Genomic DNA, 19,346 nt, shown 5'->3' on the forward strand with positions numbered 1-19,346 from the left:
CTTGAGCCTTCCATATTGAATTAAGATGATATCTTTGCCCCTGGTAAGTAACTGCTAACCCAGCTGGAGCTTCCCATCTGAACTGTAACTGACAAATTTTGAGCTCATTGACTAAAAAGGCATAGTCTTTCCTTGATCTCAACATTTTGGGTGGTGTTTCCTTCAAAACAGTCACCTCCTGACCCCCAATTTGCAACTTGGTTTTATAAGACTCTTGCAATATCAATTCCTCATATCTCTCGTGGCAAAATACACCACAATGTCTCTTAGGAGTTGTTTTTGTCTGGCAAGCCAGGAATTAACACGGTATATCTTGTCAATCTGCCAGTCGAAATCCCCTCCTGACCATCCCATCAATTGATCAAAAGCTTTCTTGGTTTTGAGGCCTCTTATCCTTAAAGCAAATTCCATCTGTCTGTACTACAACATTATAATTTCATTTTCTGCATCATCAGCCTTTCGTTGGACCATATCCATTTTCGTTACCAGGTTAATATTAGAATCATTAAGATCTTCCCATTTATCCTCGATTCCTGATACATAGGCCGATAAGCATTTAAAAGCCTCTAAAAGATCGTCTCTAATTTGTTGATTACGAATCTGGATCGAATTCATAACTTCTTCTGACAATTCCTTAATGGCAACAAATATTTTTTCCTGTATTTTAATTTCCATCGCAGCTGCATGATTTTTAAAGCCTCAGCTAAGGCCACACTTAGTTCTTTTTGCAGCATTTCTCGAGTCAAAGGTTCCCCTGCAGGAGTAGGAGGGGGTTGGGGGGGAGTAGTGACTGTAATTTAGATGCCGGAGTGGGTGAACTGCCAGCACTCTTTGAGTTTTTTTTGCTTAAAGGCCATTTCTGAATTGATCTTCTCCTACACCCAATTACTAAATCCAAGCAAGCCGCTTGTCCAGCAATTACTATTTAGTTTAGTAATAAATCACTACTGAATTAATGATCTTTAAATGGTCTAAGCTCTGTGAAAATCTGTAACATCAGAGCATAACCCCACCTACAAACCTGTTTGGCGCCATCTTCTTTGTCTTTCTGGCAGGTAGTTTATCAGAAGGAATTTTTTAAGAAATGGAGTTAAAGTCTGTAATACATACAATTAGAAGTTCTCCAGTACCAGTCTCCCCATGTTGGAATCAGTAATAAATAAACCATTGAGCTGAGGGTGGACGTATGCCTTCGTTCTGCAGAAAGGCAGAAAAAGTCCTTGGCGCGGAGAATTCACTGAGTTGCAGGGTGGCTCACACCTTCCACCCCCAGATTTATGTTCGGGGGGGGGGTTTGAATGGAGCACTTCCCAAACACAGCTTTCTCACCTCTTTTCCTATGCCCGGAGGAGAGGTAATCAAACTGTCAAACAGTTGATGGATACTGTTTAGACAGCTTAACGCAGCCAAGGGTCCGGAGCTGTTAAAAAAAACAACTTCCCACAGACAACGCCCAAACCAGAAGTCGAGCTATTTTTAATATTAACCTGAGGTAAGTACAGAATTTTGAAAATTGAATTTCTCACCCCCATTTAGGGTGAGTTAAGCAAGATGGAGACTCTTTCAATGAAATGAAATCATTCTTCTCAGGTTCCTCACCACTTGATTGGCATTTATGAGATAAGCTGCCAACTGAATTACCTTCTCCTGATTGTTTAAATGGAAGAAAACAGACCTTTTTCTTCAGGGTCCCCCGCCCCCAGTCTCTCAATGATCTTTGGCATGTTACTCTGAAAAGATAGCCAGTTGTGGGTTGGAGAAAACAAAACTAAGCAACCATTTATCGCTTATATTTTAAACAAAAAATATTTTTTCTTCCTGCCCCTTAAAATAAAACTTTATTCTAAGAACCTTCTGCATGCTACAGCATTCTTAGGAACATATTCCTTACTATTTTCATAAACTCTCAAGTAGCACTGGCCTCTTCATGAGTATCTATTCTCAGTTTTGCAATTAACTTCAGGAGCACTGGCCTGCAGAATTCTTTCAAGTGCAACATCATGTCTGTGCTGAGATTTTTTCCAATTTCCCAAACTAGAACTTCTCTGCCTGAATTATTTCAATTGAATGGAGTTTTATCTTCAACTGCCAAAATTATTCAAAAACCCAGAAGGGTTTTTGTTTGTATGTTGATATATTTTAATAAAATAACAGAATTATTAGTTTGGTAGACATATTGTCCATGAGATCATGAATTTCCTTTCCTCTGATGCTGTTTTCACATTTCTTTTCATTTCAAGCTGCATCTTCACTTATTAGATGCATCTAAAGGTGTTAGACAATTAGGCTTAGTTCATGCTGGATCTATTCCAGCTTCCTTGGATAAATTCATGCAGACAAATAGAAATCTGGAATGTGAGAATAGAAATGAAACCAATAGTCATCTTTGCAACTTTTTGCACTTATCTAGTGGGAAAAACAAAGTCGATGTGAATTACTGTTATATATGATTGCCACATTTGCATAATACTGGAACACCTTTGCAATTATAGTGTAACTATTATTGCACATATTTATATTGATGGTATGGAAGAGTACTTCGGATTTTTACTGTGCTAGTTAAGAGTATACCAACATTTCTGAAATGCTATTAAGTCATCTCTGCATATTAATATGCAACAATTTTTCCCTCTCTCTCTTCCTCATCCCTACTGCATTTAGATACTGTAAATCCTGACCAATGTTAAAAGTAAGAATATGAAATACAATAGATCTGTGTACACATCTAACATTTAGATGGATTTATTGCATTTTTAAAAAATCTGTAAGTCTTATTTTTTTCTTTTAGTTCAACAGAATGAAAGCTCTTATATACAGTGTCATACCACCACTTCATTTCTGCTCACATTATTATACCGATAGCTAGGAGAACATCCAGAACAATTTGAAGATACCGGGGACTAAAGAGGAAATATTGTGCTTGCTTGATTTGTGCTTAACACAATGGAAATATGTGTTTTTATCAAGTTTTATAAAGTTCATTCATTGTTGGTGCAGTGGTGTAGAGGTGAAGATGCTCGCCTCACACTCAGAAGGCTGAGAGTTCAATCCTAGACAGCGACAGATGTTTCTCTTTCAAGGCACAGAGAGAAAATATCTGCTGCAAACTTTGCATAGGCATCAGGAAGGGCATCTGGTCAGTAAATGCTCAGCTCCATTCAGTTACCCCGACTAAATAAAAAGGATTACAGAGTCATAAAAAGAAAAAAAAGAAAATTCATTCATTCATTCATTCATTCATTCATTCATTTACTCAATGTGTATAACTGCCCATTCTCAAACTTGTGACTTGTGAGCGGGCAGTGAGCAATGATAAAAACAATTTAAATAATTTAAACTGAATACAGAAAAGAAATTAAATGCAAATAGCAGCCTAGAGAGATTATAATCTATCAATGTCTTAGAATCTCCAAATTAAATGTAGTTTTGCAGACTTCTTTTTAAGTAGCTATTATTGACTTTATTATGTCATGGACATCTCATTTTGGGAAATAATGCCATGAATTAAAGAAGCCTAAGATCTGATTAAAAGTTTCCAAGAATTATACAGACCTTAATTTAGGAACATTGGAAGAGGAAATGCAACCCTTTCAATGATTGGGTACCCTGTAATTGAGGATAGTTATCAACCTGATCAAAGACATAATAATTTCCTTATAATAATGAGGGTCAAGAGTGCCAGGAATTTCCAATCACTTTCAAGTGAATAAAATATAAGTACAAGAGTTAAAAAGGGCATATAATTAATCCTCAGGGCTTTCCCTTCCCAGAGATTGAGGCTTCTATTTTCACATCAAAAAATAAACAAAGCAGGGCATTTTGAATCAAGAGTTAAAGACAGGTCCTGAGTTGACCTCATTGGCAATACTGTGGATTTGTCCATCAGTCTTTTGTGCAAATATGAAAACTGAACACTGCAATAAATATTTTAAATAAATAAATGTCGTGCTGCCAAGTTGGACAAGTTGATTCTTGTTAATTCTAGAGATAAATGTATTTGACCTGCCTTTAAGTAATAATTTAGAGAAATTAGGGTTTAGGTTGTATTTATTTACTCATTGTGTCTATATATTGATTGTATATTGTCTATATGAGGGAGGGGGGAGAAGGAGCCTGAGCTGTCAGCCCAGTAACACACATTTACATTGTCTATATATTGAACAGTAGATCTGTAGTACTCACTGTATAGAGCTACTTGTCAAATTTTGTACATGAAATAAAATTGGGAGATTTGCATATTCCCAGCATGGCTGGTTGGGGATTTCTGGGAGTTGAAGTCCAGGTATCTTAAAATTATCAAGGTTGAGATACACTGCTTTAGTTATTAAAATAAATACTTAATTCTGTATTGCATAGTCCACCATTACTTAGGAATACTTTACACCTAAGGAAATGTGTTACACATCACTTTCCAATTATTTTTCACCACTCTTGCAGTAAAGCAACCAGCACCACTACAGAAGATAGCAGTAGGTGCTATAACTAGTAATAACTCTTTCTCAAAGTCTCTTCTTTAAAAATGTGAAAAGGTCATTTCTTTCTCACAGCTTCCTATATAGGGAATGAATATTTAGTCCCTTCCTTGAAGCTATTATTTTAGCTGTCATGCCTTTCCAACAGGTAGTTACGTGGTTTAGTGGAAAATCCTCAAAAACTGCAGCCAGAGGCCTGTTTTTTCCTAAACTTTATTACTGAGCTTGGAACAGAGGTGATACTCAGCAGGTTCTGACCAGTTCTGGAGAAATATAGCAGAGATTTTGAGTAGTTCAGACAACCGGTAAATACCACCTCTGACTGGCCCCACCCCCAGGAATGAAATTCAGCAGGTTCTGACAGGTTCTGGAGAACTGGTAGCGGAAATTTTGAGTAGTTCAGAGAACTGGCAAGTACCACCCCTGGTTGGCTCCAGAGTGGGGTGGAAATTGAGATTTTACAGTATCCTTCCCCTGGAGTAGAGTGGGAATGGAGATTTTGCAATACCCTTCCCCTGGAGTGGGAGGGGGAAATGCAGTATCCTTCCCAAGCTACACCCACCAAGCCACAACCACAGAACCAGTAGTAAAAAAATTGAAGTTTACCACTGCCCACCTCCTCTGTCTCCCAAGTCCCAGCTGATTGGGAGGGAATGGGAATTTTGCAGTATCCTTCCCCTGGAGTGGGGAGGGAATGAAGATTTTACAGTATCCTTCCTCTGCTACACTCACCAAACCATGCCCACCAAGCCACACCCATAGAACCAGTAGTAAAAAATTTTGAATCCCACTACTGGAGAGAATCTGATAGAAACCTTCATGGTATGGGAAGAGTAGGTCAGATGAATAGGTGAGCTCTGATGATTTTACTAGTTGCATGGAGAAACCAATAGTAAACAGTATTATACAGGCAGAAGCATAACTTTAAACAACAGTACTTATTGGACTAAGTGGGAATGAATCCCTCTGTGGGTCCTAAGAGGTTTGCTCAGAAATGGCAAGCTCTCTCTTCTCCCCAGTGCTGCACAGTCTCCTTAAAGGTGCAGTCCCTTTGAAAAACACAACACATATTTGAACAATCCAACACTCTCCCTTACTTGAAAAATGTCTATGGATTTTGCATAACTTTGATGTCTTCCTTTCATTCTGTGTCTGGCACTTTGATTGTTTTGAAAGGACTGGACCAATTCCATCCCATCAGACTGCTTCCCTTCTTCTGGCTTTGCAAGCCATGACCATCTCCCTGGCAAATCCACTAGGTGAGCTTCTTGTTAGTAAAACATGCCAGCCTTCTTACTTCTCTCAACTATATATGCCAGCCAATCTGAATCCCTTGGATGCCTGCCCACTCCTTTTGTGTCAGCAGAGACTGGAATGCCAGCTGGGCCACAGGTTGAATGGAGAAAAGCCTTGGGCTTTCCTCCTGTTACCTTTTATGTGCAGGTATTCTTTCTGTCTCTCGTGCTCTTATTCCCTTTACCTCCTTGGGCTACTTCTTACTACAATTGTTTTCTTTTCTTGCTCCTTTTTTTCCTAGCCATTGCCTTCAGGCAAGACATTTTCTACTTCTCTCCTTTCTCTTCCCTGTGTAAGTGCCTTTGTTTCTATCTGACACTAGGAGGTACAACTCCTCAGTTTTTTATGTCTCAAAAATGCATCTACATTTCATTCTCATTCTCTCTCTCTCTCTCTCTCCCTCCCTCTCTCTCTTGTACAAATTCCCTTCCTAAAGCTTTCCAATTCCGATATCATCTGCTAAGAAGCCCCATGTTACTTTTTGTGATCTTCACTTTTCTTTGCCCTATTTATCTTAGCCTATTCAAAGATCCTACTTCCTCTGCTTCTAACAACTCCTCCCAGACCATATCCCTAGCAATGATCTTCCTTTCTTCTCTTCACAAATTTCTGCCAAGCCACATCAGACTAATTTCCCACTTCCATTTGAGGGTTACTGTCTGCCAATAGCCAGATCAGGAAATGCCTTTGTAAGAAGGTCAAGGTACTTTTATTTAGACCTCCTATAATAACAGAAAGAACAATTTGGCATAATTGTTATGGCACCTGGCTAGAAACTGGAAGACCATGAATTCTAGTTCCTTCTTAGGCACAGAACTAACTGGGTAACTTGACCCAGCAACTTCGCCCCATAAAAACCCGCCAACCCATACAACATGGTGAAAGAAACGAATAAAAATTCTATACCGCATCGTCACGTCCATTAACAAGGGCTGCGGTGGATGTTGAGGTCCCTGAGCATCCATCGACAAGTGGCTACAAGTGGACCAGCCAACAAAACGACAAAAATATAGTGCAGATGAAAATTGTGCCATAATGGCCTGTTATTACAACTCAGAGCCAGAAAAAAGACACTATTTAAAGCGAATGTATGAATTATGGAAACAACAATATCCAGATTCAAATGTTAGCGAACAAGGACTAGCAGATCAAAGGCAGTTTATTATACGGAATAAAGTGTTTACTGAAGTTGAACTTGAGGAAATTCAGGCAAATTGCAAAACTAAAAAAACAACATCACAAGCAGAAATAACTGATACTCAATACACAACTAAAGACATTGTAGTAGAACTCCCAGAAGAAGCAGTTGGGGAGGAAATATCAACACTACCACCAGAACCAGTTATCATTGAACCAACTGATGAACTAACTCAAAAACAAAAAGAATTGAAGGACAAGATCATGAAGCTTTTTCTGTCTAATGAGGAAAGGCAACATTTACCATCATGGCCATCATGGCCCCCATCATGAAAATGGTTAATGCAGTTCTTTCAACAATTGAATCGGGATCCATCTTGGAAACAAATCAGTTAATGTACAGTGCAGCTGTAATAGTCACTAATGAACTAGGCATTAAAATCAAAGCACCTAGTCACACAACAGAAAAAGTATCAAAGCCAAAGTGGAAAATCTGATTAGAACAAAAAGTCAAAAAATTAAGGGCAGATGCTAGCAACTTAAAAGAACATGCATGAGCAAGGCTTAAAAACAGCAAAATCAGAGATCAACTAATCAGAAGATATAGATTGGATACAAGAAACATCAATGAAGCTATAGAGATTGTAAAACAGCAGATAACAGCAACAGCTAGAAAAATTGAAAGATATGAGACACAAATAATCCAATACAAACAAAATCAGCAATTTTGATCAGACCAATGGCGTTTTTATCAAATTCTTAATGTGAATGGTTACACCAAAAGTGAAAAACCAGAAAATCAGACCACAGTTGAATTCTGGAAAGAATTGTGGGAAAATGCAAAGGACTACAATAAGGAAGCAAAGGGGATACATGACTTTGAGAAAAACATTGGCAATAAACAAATGCAAGTACTAGAAATAACAACTGAGATGGTCAAAAATTGAGTAAAAAAAGTAAAAAATTGGACATCACGTGGAAATGACCAATTACATGGTTTCTGGCTCAAATATCTGACCAGTTTACATGCAATATTGGCTAGGCAACTGAATGAAATTTTACAAAATGGTCAAATTGATGAATGGTTGACAACTGGAAAAACATACTTGATTCAGAAGGATGCAACTAAAGAAACAATACCTGAAAACCACAGACCAATAACATGCTTGCCAACAATCTTCAAATTACTCACAGGCATTATTGCAGATAACATTATGGATTATTTGGAAACAAATAACATCTTGCCAGTAGAGCAAAAAGGCAACAAAAGAAGGAGCAAGGGCACAAAAGATCAGCTCCTAATTGATAAAATGATATTAGAAAATTGTAAGAACAGAAAAACGAACGTGAATATGGTCTGGATTGATTACAAAAAGGCATTCGACTCATTGCCACATAGTTGGATCATAAAATGCTTAGAAACAACTGGCATTAGCAAAAATATTACATCCTTTACTGAAAAGGCGATGAAACATTGGAGAACTGAGTTGGCAGTAGGGAATGAGAACTACAGAATGGTTAATATCAAGAAAGGAATTTTACAGGGTGATTCACTTTCACCTCTTCTCTTCATCATCGCAATGATCCCACTATCAGTAATCTTAAAAAAAAAAATGAAATTAGGCTACCAAACAGCCAAAGAAGCTGAAAAAAAATTCTCATTTATTATATATGGATGATTTGAAACTCTATAGAAAGTCAGAAATAGAAATCCAATCACTGACAAACACAGTCCGAGTATTTAGCACCGATATTTCAATGCAGTTTGGCATGGAAAAATGTGTCACTGTATCCATAAAAAGGGGCAAAATCACTACATGTGAGGGAATTGAAATGCCCAATGGCCAACTAATTAAATGCAGCGGAAATGAAGCCTACAAATACTTAGGCATTCTGCAGTTGGATAGCATCAAGCATGGAGAAGTAAAAACTATTGTCAGAGGCGAGTACACCAACAGAGTGAGGAAAATTTTGAAATCTAAATTGAACGGTGGAAATACAATCAAGGCCATAAATACCTGGGCAATACCAGTTATAAGATACACAGCTGGTATAGTTAACTGGACACACAAGCTGATTTGGACATTTTGGACCGAAAAACCAGGAAACTAATGACAATGCACTACAGTTTACATCCACGTGGTGATACTGACTATACCTGCCCCGAAAATCAGGTGGCAGAGGATTATTACAAGTGAAGCAAATACTTGAAGAAGGAAAACATGCACTGTCTGATTATTCAAAAGAAAGTCAAGAACATCGATTAATCGAAGTAAAGAACAAAAATCTATTGAAGGTCCAATAGACGAAACAAGAATACACAAAAGATGTGATAAAATCAAGAATGGAGAGTTGGCAGAACAAAGCATTGCATGGCCAATTTCTGGAAAAAATAAAAGTTAAAGTGGACAGTGAAAAAACTTGGTTATGGTTAACAGCAGGTACATTAAAGAAAGAAACAGAGTCATTAATCCTGGCTGCGCAAGAACAAGCTAGCCGCACAAATGCCATTAAGGCCAAAATCAAAAAATCCTCTGATGATGCCAAATGCAGACTTTGCAAAGAAGCTGATGAAACTTTTGATCACATACTCAGCTGCTGTAAAAAAAATCACGCAGACTGATTATAAATTGCGGCACAATTCAGTAGCACAAATGATCCATTGGAATTTATGCAAAAATTATAATATTAAAACAGCAACAAACTGGTGGGAACATCAGCCTGAAAAACTCACTGAAAATCAGATGGTCAAAATCTTGTGGGATTTTCGCATACAAATGGACAAAATACTGGCGCATAATACACCTGACATCACACTGGTTGAGAAAAACAAGGTTACAATCATAGACATTGCAATACCAGGTGATAGCAGGGTCGATGAGAAGGAATGTGAAAAAATCGCAAAATACCAGGATTTAAAAATTGAAATTCAATGACTATGGCACAAACCAGCAGTGGTAATTCCAGTGGTAATTGGCACACTGGGTGCTATTCCAAAAGCACTGGAATTACATTTAAAACAGTTAATGTTTTAACGCGATGAACCAGGGCCTTGTAGCTGTTAGGGACTGGATGAGGGCTAACAAACTCGTGCTCAACCCAGATAAGACCGAGTGGCTGTTGTGTTTCCCTCCCACTAATTCGGCAAGTATTCCATCTCTCAGGCTGGGGGGTCAAACACTACGCCCCTCAGACAGGGTCCGCAACTTGGGAGTCCTCCTGGACCCACAGCTGACTTTTGAACACCATTTGTCAGCTGTGACCAGGGGGGCATTTGCCCAGGTTTGCCTGGTGCACCAGTTGCGCCCCTACCTGAACCGGGAGGCTCTCACAACAGTCACTCATGCCCTTGTGACCTCTAGGCTGGAGTACTGCAATGTGCTCTACATGGGGCTGCCCTTGAAGAGTATTCGGCGACTTCAGCTAGTCCAGAATGCGGTCGCGCGAGCGATTGTGGGTGCACCTCGCTTCACCCACATAACACCTATCCTCCGCGAGCTGCACTGGTTACCTGTCGATCTCCGGGTACGCTTCAAGGTGCTACTTGTCACCCATAAAGCCCTTCATGGTAGTGGATCTGGGTACTTGAGAGACCGCCTACTGCCAATCACCTCCACTCGACCTATTAGATCCCATAGATTAGGCCTCCTCCGAGTCCCATCTGCCGGTCAATGTCGACTGGCAACCACGCGGAGGAGAGCCTTCTCGGTGGCAGCTCCGACCCTATGGAACGATCTCCCCGTGGAGATTCGTACCCTCACCACCCTCCAGACCTTCCGCACAGCCCTCAAAATCTGGCTATCCCGTCAGGCCTGGGGCTAAAGACTGTAACCCACCCGAATGGTATGAATGCTGTGTTTTTTTAATAACGTACTGTCCTACGTGTTAAATGTTTGTTTTCCCCCTCCCTTTTCGAGTTGTAAGCTGCCCTGAGTCCCCCCAGGGAAAAGGGCGGCATATAAATAAACTTCTAAGTCTAAAAAATAATTGACAAAATCACCATCAGTCAAATGCAAAAAGCCACACTGCTTGAATCTGCATGCATATTACAAAAATACGTTACACGTCCTAGGCTCCTGGGTGGGGCCCGACTAGTAACCAATACCAAATCCGGTGAAACAACTGGCCGCTGTGATACAATTGTATAATAATAATAATAACAATAACAACAACAACAACAATATCATGGTTGCAGAGAGCCGAAGCATACAGAGATGTATCAGGGATGCCAGATTCGAAGAAAAAGAACTGGAAAGAAAATCATGAAATATTGTGACGTGGTCATTGAAACTACACGGCTATGGATGAAATATATAACAGTGATACCCGTTGTCATTGGGGCACTTGGTAACATGTTCCAGAATTTTGCAAAACACATAAATTGCAGCTTCCCGCAATAACACCAGCAGAACTGCAAAAAATAGGAACATCATATATTTTAAGAAGATTCTTGAATGATACCTAAGACACTAGCAGCAACCTGTATCAACCATCAGCACCAGTCAATGGTATTTATGACACATTTTTAAATATTCAGTTGACTGAATTTCATTGTTAATGAATAAAAGAGACAACAACAACAACAACAACAACAACAACAACAACAACAACAACAACAACAGAATCTTACAAGTCTGACATGCTGTCCATCCTCCTCCTTCTTACAGTTAATGAATTAGGAAGGTATCTTTCTGAACAACTTCCAAATGTTATAATTATGGCCATAAAAACCCTTCACTCCTTTTGCCTAGTTAACAGCTCTTGCATATTTCTGTCAAGAAATACCCACACACACACAAACACAAAATTTTCTTCTTCAATGATAGTGTACTTCATTTTTCAAATAACATGTTTTAGTCCAATAAATAAAACATATTTATTATATAACCTACTGTAACCTTTTATAATTCAGCAGAAAGGCAAAGAGTTTTTGCTAACAATATATAGCCATCATTTCCTGTAAATTTGTATTTTCCATCTTATTCTCTTTGTCTTAATTAAGTACATATCAAAAGCATTATATAGCCAGGTACTGAGAAACATAGCCACATTTTGAACCTGGATGATGTGTAGAAATGGTAATTTAAAATGATTTCACAGAGATCTCATAATTAAGTTCTACACCCAATGACAGCCATGAATTCTTTTCAGAGAAATTGATGTTGGGGTCATTATCAGATTGAGTCTGCTTTGATTATCTAAATGTTTGTGTGTACACTCATATTTTATGTGTTTCTAACTGCATCTACAAAAGGATGAATGAATATTTTAAGGTATTTATTTAATTATATTAAATATGAATTATTTAAATTGATTTAATAATTTAATTAATATTAATTATTTAATGAGAACATTTTATTAAGCAGATTGCAAACCACTTTGTTGCTAGAAGGAAAGGAGGAAACAGAACATTTGGAGGTCTGCAAGGGATCAACCTTCTGTTTTCTTACCTTAGAGCAATTGTAGAGCAAGTGCTTGTAAACCCAGAGTGTTTATGGCCAAGGAGCTGTGCAGTGAAACAGTTACATCTGACAAGGGTAATCATGATAGATTATCAGAAATAGGCCATAATAGGTAAGAAGCTGTGGCAAATCCATTTAATTTTGCCAGTTTGAGAAGAAGGTCTGTTACTTGCTTGGAGTATTGTAACATATTCTGTTTGGAGCTGAAAACCATTGCAAGTTACAGATAATCCAGAATGTCGCAGCATTGGTAGTTAAGAGTATGTCTTGGGGTACGACCATGTAACACCACCAGTAGACAAGCTGCACTGGGTACCAATGTGGTTCTGAGTGCAATTCAGGAAATCAATGGTCAGCATGGCACATGGCCAGAATATTTTGTAGGACTGACTGTCTCCAACATTCTTTGCCTATTATTCAAAATCAGATAGGCTTTGGGTTCCATTGGAGAAGCAGTGTCGCCTTTGGGATTTAGGAGTTGTACCTTCTCTATAGTTACTGTATGCCTACCCTATGAAACAACATTCTCCCTATTTAGGATTGAGATGGCCCCAATAATCTTTAATAAGGCAGATTATTTCAGCTCCTTTGGGGCCTCTAATTGTCCCCAGAGTGGTATGTTTTGTGTATTTTTCTTTTACTGCAATGTTTTTAATTCATGTTAACTACCACAGTTGCTTAGTGAGTGGGCTTCTATACACAACGAGTAAATAAATAAAAACAAATAAAAAGATGTAGGTCTATTACAGGCTTACAAGGTTTACGTTACAGGCTGAGGTCTAATAGCTATTATGCTATTATTCATTTAAAATGTGTATTTCACCAAGTGTAGCAGTTTAAAAGAGAAATTACACACTTCAGTGAAAAATAAAGCTAACAATAGCTCCCAGATAGCTACCTATCCCCAGATATTAGTACAGGGAATACAAATGAGTGAATATCATGAAAATAAAAAAAAAGTTTGGTTTAAATTGGGTGCTAGAGTCCATGGACCTTCAAATTCACATTTTGCCCTTTGAATCTGAATATTTGCACAGACCTAATTTTTCCCTCTCCTAATAATTGAGATCTAAATTAAGAGTAATAGAACTGTAACTTCTGGTAGTCCTCAATTTACAACCATTCATTTGATGATTATTTAAAGTTACAATAGCACTGAAAAAAGAAACTTGTGGTTGTTTTGCACACTTATGATCACTGCAGCATCTCTATAGTAACATTATGAAAATTCAGATGCTTGGAAACTGAATCATATTTATGATGGTTGAGGTCCTTCTGACAAGCAAAGTCAGTGTGGAATCCAGATTCATTTAACAGCCATGTTACTAACCTAGGAACTGCAGTGATTCACTTAACAACTGTGGCAAGAAAAGTCGTAAAATGGAGCAAAACTCACTTAACAAATGTCTCACTTAGCAACAGAAATGTTGGGCTCAGTTATTGTCATGAGTCAAGGACTACCCATAATGAGTCTTTTGATAATAAATGTGGGATGACCAGAATTCATTTTATTTCATTTACTTAATAACTTTCTGGGATAGTTATCGAGGAAGAAGTGGCAGTGATAGCATTAAATGTTTCATAATTTTGAATTCTGCAGAAAAAGCAAAAGATGAGATTTCTGCTACATGGGATACCACTCAAGATCTCCTATTAAGCTTTTACTTTTCAAATTTGGCATCTAACATGTTTGTATTTTCTTCCCTTTCTTTTCCCTACGCCTTCATATAATGCAATCAGAGAAGGCATTCAATCATCATCTCTGTGGAGAGCGGATTCCTCTACCTGTTGTGAATGATTATAAACATGTGAGAGAGGAGGGCACTGAGGAAAATGGCCTGATCTATTTCCCATTGTGACAAAGGAATGGTTTTCATGCCAGGTGTGTTATCTGCTGCCATCATGAAAAAATAAGATCCTTTAAAAAAAAAAAGGGAATGCTTATTTATCGATTTGCATATTTAACTACTTTAACGTTTGAATCCACAGTTATTGAAGTACAGCAGCATAATTACTGTGCATTTGACTGAACAGCATTCATGAACAGCCGGCTGCTGATAGAAAGGATATGTAAGTCAGGCTGAAAAGTGGCAGAAATAATACAAACGCATAGTCAGCCACTTCTTACTTAGCAGTTTGTGTGCCTGTACATGTCTGTGCATCTGCACAAACACACACACACACACACACACACACACACACACACACACACACACTTACATTGAGAATGTAAAACACAGCTCTGCTTACTTTAAAACATAAGATCAGTCCAAATGGATTTTTAAATCATTGTAACTGCAACATTGCTATTAGAAGAAGTATAGAATGAATGTTTTCCAAAGACACGAAGAAAAGATCTACTAAAATGAAGAAAAAGAAAAAGTCAATTGATGAAAATGTCAAGTTTGTTTTTCTTTTTTTCATCATAAAGAAAGTAGTGGGAGAAGAGATGTCTTAGGACCTGATGTAGAAGTATCCGCTTGGAAAACAAAGGCAAAAGAAGCAGCAGCTGGTCCCCGAAGGATGTTGTGTAGAAAGAGCAGAAGAATAACACTTCAGCGAGCAGCCTTTACCTCCTAGGGATAAATTTTTCATTTGGAAGAAATACATTTCACTAAGAATGGTTTTCTTCACAGAGGATGGGAAGGCTGAGTTGTTAGGCCGGTTTAATTAAAATGAATCAGGCTGTCTCACTAGGAATTCTAGTTTTAAGACTGAATTGATATCTCAATGAATGGGGAGCTTGCATTCTTTAGCGTTGGTTTATCTGGTAATGGAATTGGGCTTTCTGTACTTAATTTGTCAGACTCATTGCCTTAAGTCTTCCCAAAGATTTAGGAATGTTAAAGCAAGTCCCTTCCCTTTGTTGCTCAATGTTGACCCTGGTTAATTTCTACTCATATCATGCACTTCTTTCCAAGGTGGCAGTTTTTATTTATTTATTTAATATATTTATAACCCCCTTTTATTATTTTTACAAATAACTCAAGGCAGTGAGCATACAGTATGCAACACACCTTTCTCCTCCTATTTTCCCCATAATAACCTTTTGAAGTTAGTTGGGCTGAGAGAGAGTGACTCGCCCAAAGTCACCCAATTTGGTGCCTTAATTACTAGACAAAACTGTCTCAATTTCCTGAAGATCGATGATGATGCATCTTTGGCTGGGAATAATTTAGGAGTATTTCTAAAAAAAACATTTAAATATGTATGTATGCATGTGTGTGTGTATGTATGTATGTATGTATGTATGTATGTATGTATGTATATATGAATGTATGTATGCATGTGTGCGTGTATATACATTAGGTCATACATACATACTTACCAGTGATGGAATTCAAATTTTTACTACCAGTTCTGTGGACATGGCTTAGTGGGTGCGGTGTGGTTTGGTGGGCGTGGCTTGGTGGGCATGGCAGGGGAAGGATACTGTAAAATCTCAATTCCCTCCCCACTCCAGGGGAAGGATACTGCAAAATCCCCATTTCCTCCCAATCAGCTGGGACTCGGGAGGCAGAGAATAGATGGGGGCGAGGCCAGTCAGAGGTGGTATTTATTCTCTGAACTACTCAACTTTTCTGCTACCGGTTCTCCAGAAAGCGTCAAAACCTGCTGAATGCCCCCTGTGATACATATATACATATATACATATATACATATATACATATATACATATATACATATATACATATATACATATATACACATATACACATATACACATATACACATATACACATATACACATATACACATATACACATATACACATATACACATATACACATACACACATACACACATACACACATACACACATACACACATACATACATACATACATACATACATACATACATCTAAACCCGCCTATATATCTCTTTTGCACTAGTTGTCATTTTTGGCATTCAATCTGCATTCCATTCACATTCCATCATCTTTCATTCATTCTTAACTTTATTCTTCTTTTACCACACAGGTTCTTGCTGCATTCATCTTATATATATTTCCTGAAGTGCAAAGAAGCATGCTGTCATATGAAACTACTTTTTTCCCTTTTGATTAATAGTCAGTCCCACATACAAACAACATGTACTATCCACTATCTCATTGTTGCTATTTGCAAGTCATAATGTATCTTCAACCAACAACTTCCAACATCACTATAAGCATTCTTTGTGCATTTATTCATAATACAACAAACTAAGGGGACATTGCAGATCTTTGTCTTACTTCCTGCTCAGTGCTAAGGATGCCATTTATTTCCATGCCTGGTTTACTTCCACCATACATTATTGTTCTTAACTGCATTGAGGAACTAATCCAATTCCATATTTATGCAAACAATACCATTATTGAACTCTACTTATTTTGTTGCACACTTTCTCTGAATTGGATCATACAATTAGCTTTCTTTCTCATATTTATACATTTTCACTAATCTGAGAAGAGAAAAAACCTTGTCTTACTGTCCCTACCTAATAAAAGGTCAAACTGCAATTGTTATTTTTTGTAAATTTTGTAAGCAGCTCAGGCAGACATATCTCTGATTCACTGGAAGCAGGGAGTGGTAGGGTGTATAACACAGTCAGACTTACAAGATTTTGTTATTATAGCAAATTTCAATAAAAGTGATTGTAATCCTTCTTTGGGAGTTGATTTTCTGATCTGGTCTACCTAATGGGGATGACACCTTCCCAGGGACACTTAATAAACTAATCCAACTGCAGGCTTTTGCATTCAGTCTTGTTACATTAGTCTTTTTATCCGGACAACAGTAACACCAATCATCACACATAAATATAGTTGTTAAAGGTATAATTGCAGGATGTAAGCCTTTTAGAATTGACTGATGGTGATTTTGTCAATGTCCATGGTGTTCAAGTGGTGCTCTAGTTGTTGTGCAATATTGTTATTTATTGTATGCATAATAATGCAAAATTACAGCTGCCACTTTTTAGTAGGTGATAGCTTTCACATGCATCAAATTTTTCCCAAGAACCTAGGATGTTATAATGTGGATCCAAGCAGTGTGGCCTTTGGCAACTGGCAGATGAAAATTTTGTCAATGCACAGATTTTCTAAGTCTGCCATCCACAATTTTTTGGTATAGCACCCAGTGTGCCAATAACCAGTGGTAGCACGATGACTGGTTTATGCCATAATCTGTCAACATTGATTTTCAGATCTTGATACTTTATGATCTTCTCCAATTCTTTGTCTTCTATCTTACTGTCTTCTGGTATTGCCACATCAAATATCCATACTTTCATTAATTAAAGTCTCTCTTGTTCAGGAGCTCTTTTTGTAGTGTTCCCCCCTCCTGTTTTCCCCACAATAGTCCTGTTTTTAGTGGGCCTAGAGAGAGTAGCTGCCCATAAGTCACCCAATGAGCTTCTGTGGTATATAGTGCTTTCCAATTCCAGCTGTTATTTTAGATTCTTTCAATCTTAGTAGTAAATAATAAAATCAATCATGCTTCTTAATCCACTCATTTTCCAAACATGTATATCTAAAATATTTAAGCCATATATTCATAACAACAACAAAACAGAACAGTTATTTGCTTTGTTCATTCTTGGAACTTGGAATAGCCTAACCACTGTTTATGTACTATCTCATCTCATTCCATACATTCATTATTGTCATCTATTTAACCTAATTAGGTAAACTAATTAGTTAACCTAATCTTGTGAAGCTGCTTCTCCAATAATATTGTACTGCAAACTAGGGCATACAAAACCTTTGCTAGACCAATTCTCGAATACAGCTCGTCTGTCTGGAATCCACACTGAATATAGGCCATTAACACAATTGAGCGAGTCCAGAGGTATTTCACAAGAAGAGTACTCCACTCCTCTGCTCATAATAGAATACCTTATGCCACCAGGCTTGAAATTTTGGTTTGGACAGCCTAGAATTATGCTGTCTACGGTCTGAATAAGCATAGTACTATCTGTTACAATGTCCTACCTGTCAATGACTACTTCAGCTTCAAGTGCAATAATACACGAGCACACAATAGATACAAACTCAAAGTAAATCACTCTAAACATGATTGCAGAAAATATGACTTCAGCAACAGAGTGTTCAATGCCTGGAATGCACTACCTGACTCTGTTGTTACCTCCTCAAGGCCCCATAACTTGAACCTTAAACTATCTACTGTTGACCTCACCCCATTCCTAAGAGGTCAGTAGGGGTATGCATAAGTGCACCAGCATGCCTAACATCTCTGTCCTCTCTCCCCATTTATTTGTTCCCATTTCCTGGGTTCTTATTCATATTTATTCTTTCTTGTTGTCTTGTAAATGAGTGACAAACTAAAAAAAATCTAATATAATATTTTTCTCTTGGGTTGTATTGATTCAGGCTGTTGTATAATTTTCCCTCAATCTCACATTTTTCACTGGAGTATAACATAAAATTATTACCAGCCTATGGGTTCCTATGTTATACTGTTATACACTCATACTTAGTGATATTATTTTGTATTTCCTAACAAACATTTTTGCTCTATAATTTATGATTAAATCTTCATGTTTACTTCCCAGCAAGAATTTATCAATTCCATTCTACAAGATCAAATCATCTTTTTCTAATTTACTATAACCTCCTTTCTTTTAGTATCATAAATATAGCTATTTTTCTTCCAGTCAATTCATTTGTTAACTTAAGCAGATTACCATTAGGCCAGTGGTGAAATGCATTTTTTTTTTACCACCGGTTCTGTGGACCTGGCTTGGTGGGCATAGCAGGGGGACAATACTGCAAAATCTCCATTCCCACCGCACTCTGGGGCCAGCCAGAGGTGGTATTTGCCGGTTCTCCAAACTACTCAAAGTTTCCACTACCAGTTCTCCAGAACCTGTCAGAACCTGCTGAATTTCATCCCTGATTTAGCCCTTTTAGATTCCAAGTCCCAAACTTCCAAGTCACAATATTTTTATTTATCAAGTGACTCATATCCCAGCAA

The sequence above is a fragment of the Thamnophis sirtalis genome, unplaced genomic scaffold, assembly GCF_051295495.1.
Source record: "Thamnophis sirtalis isolate CommonGarterSnake01/CBP01778 unplaced genomic scaffold, rThaSir2_p1.2 scaffold_6, whole genome shotgun sequence".
Taxonomy (NCBI): Eukaryota; Metazoa; Chordata; class Lepidosauria; order Squamata; family Natricidae; genus Thamnophis; species Thamnophis sirtalis.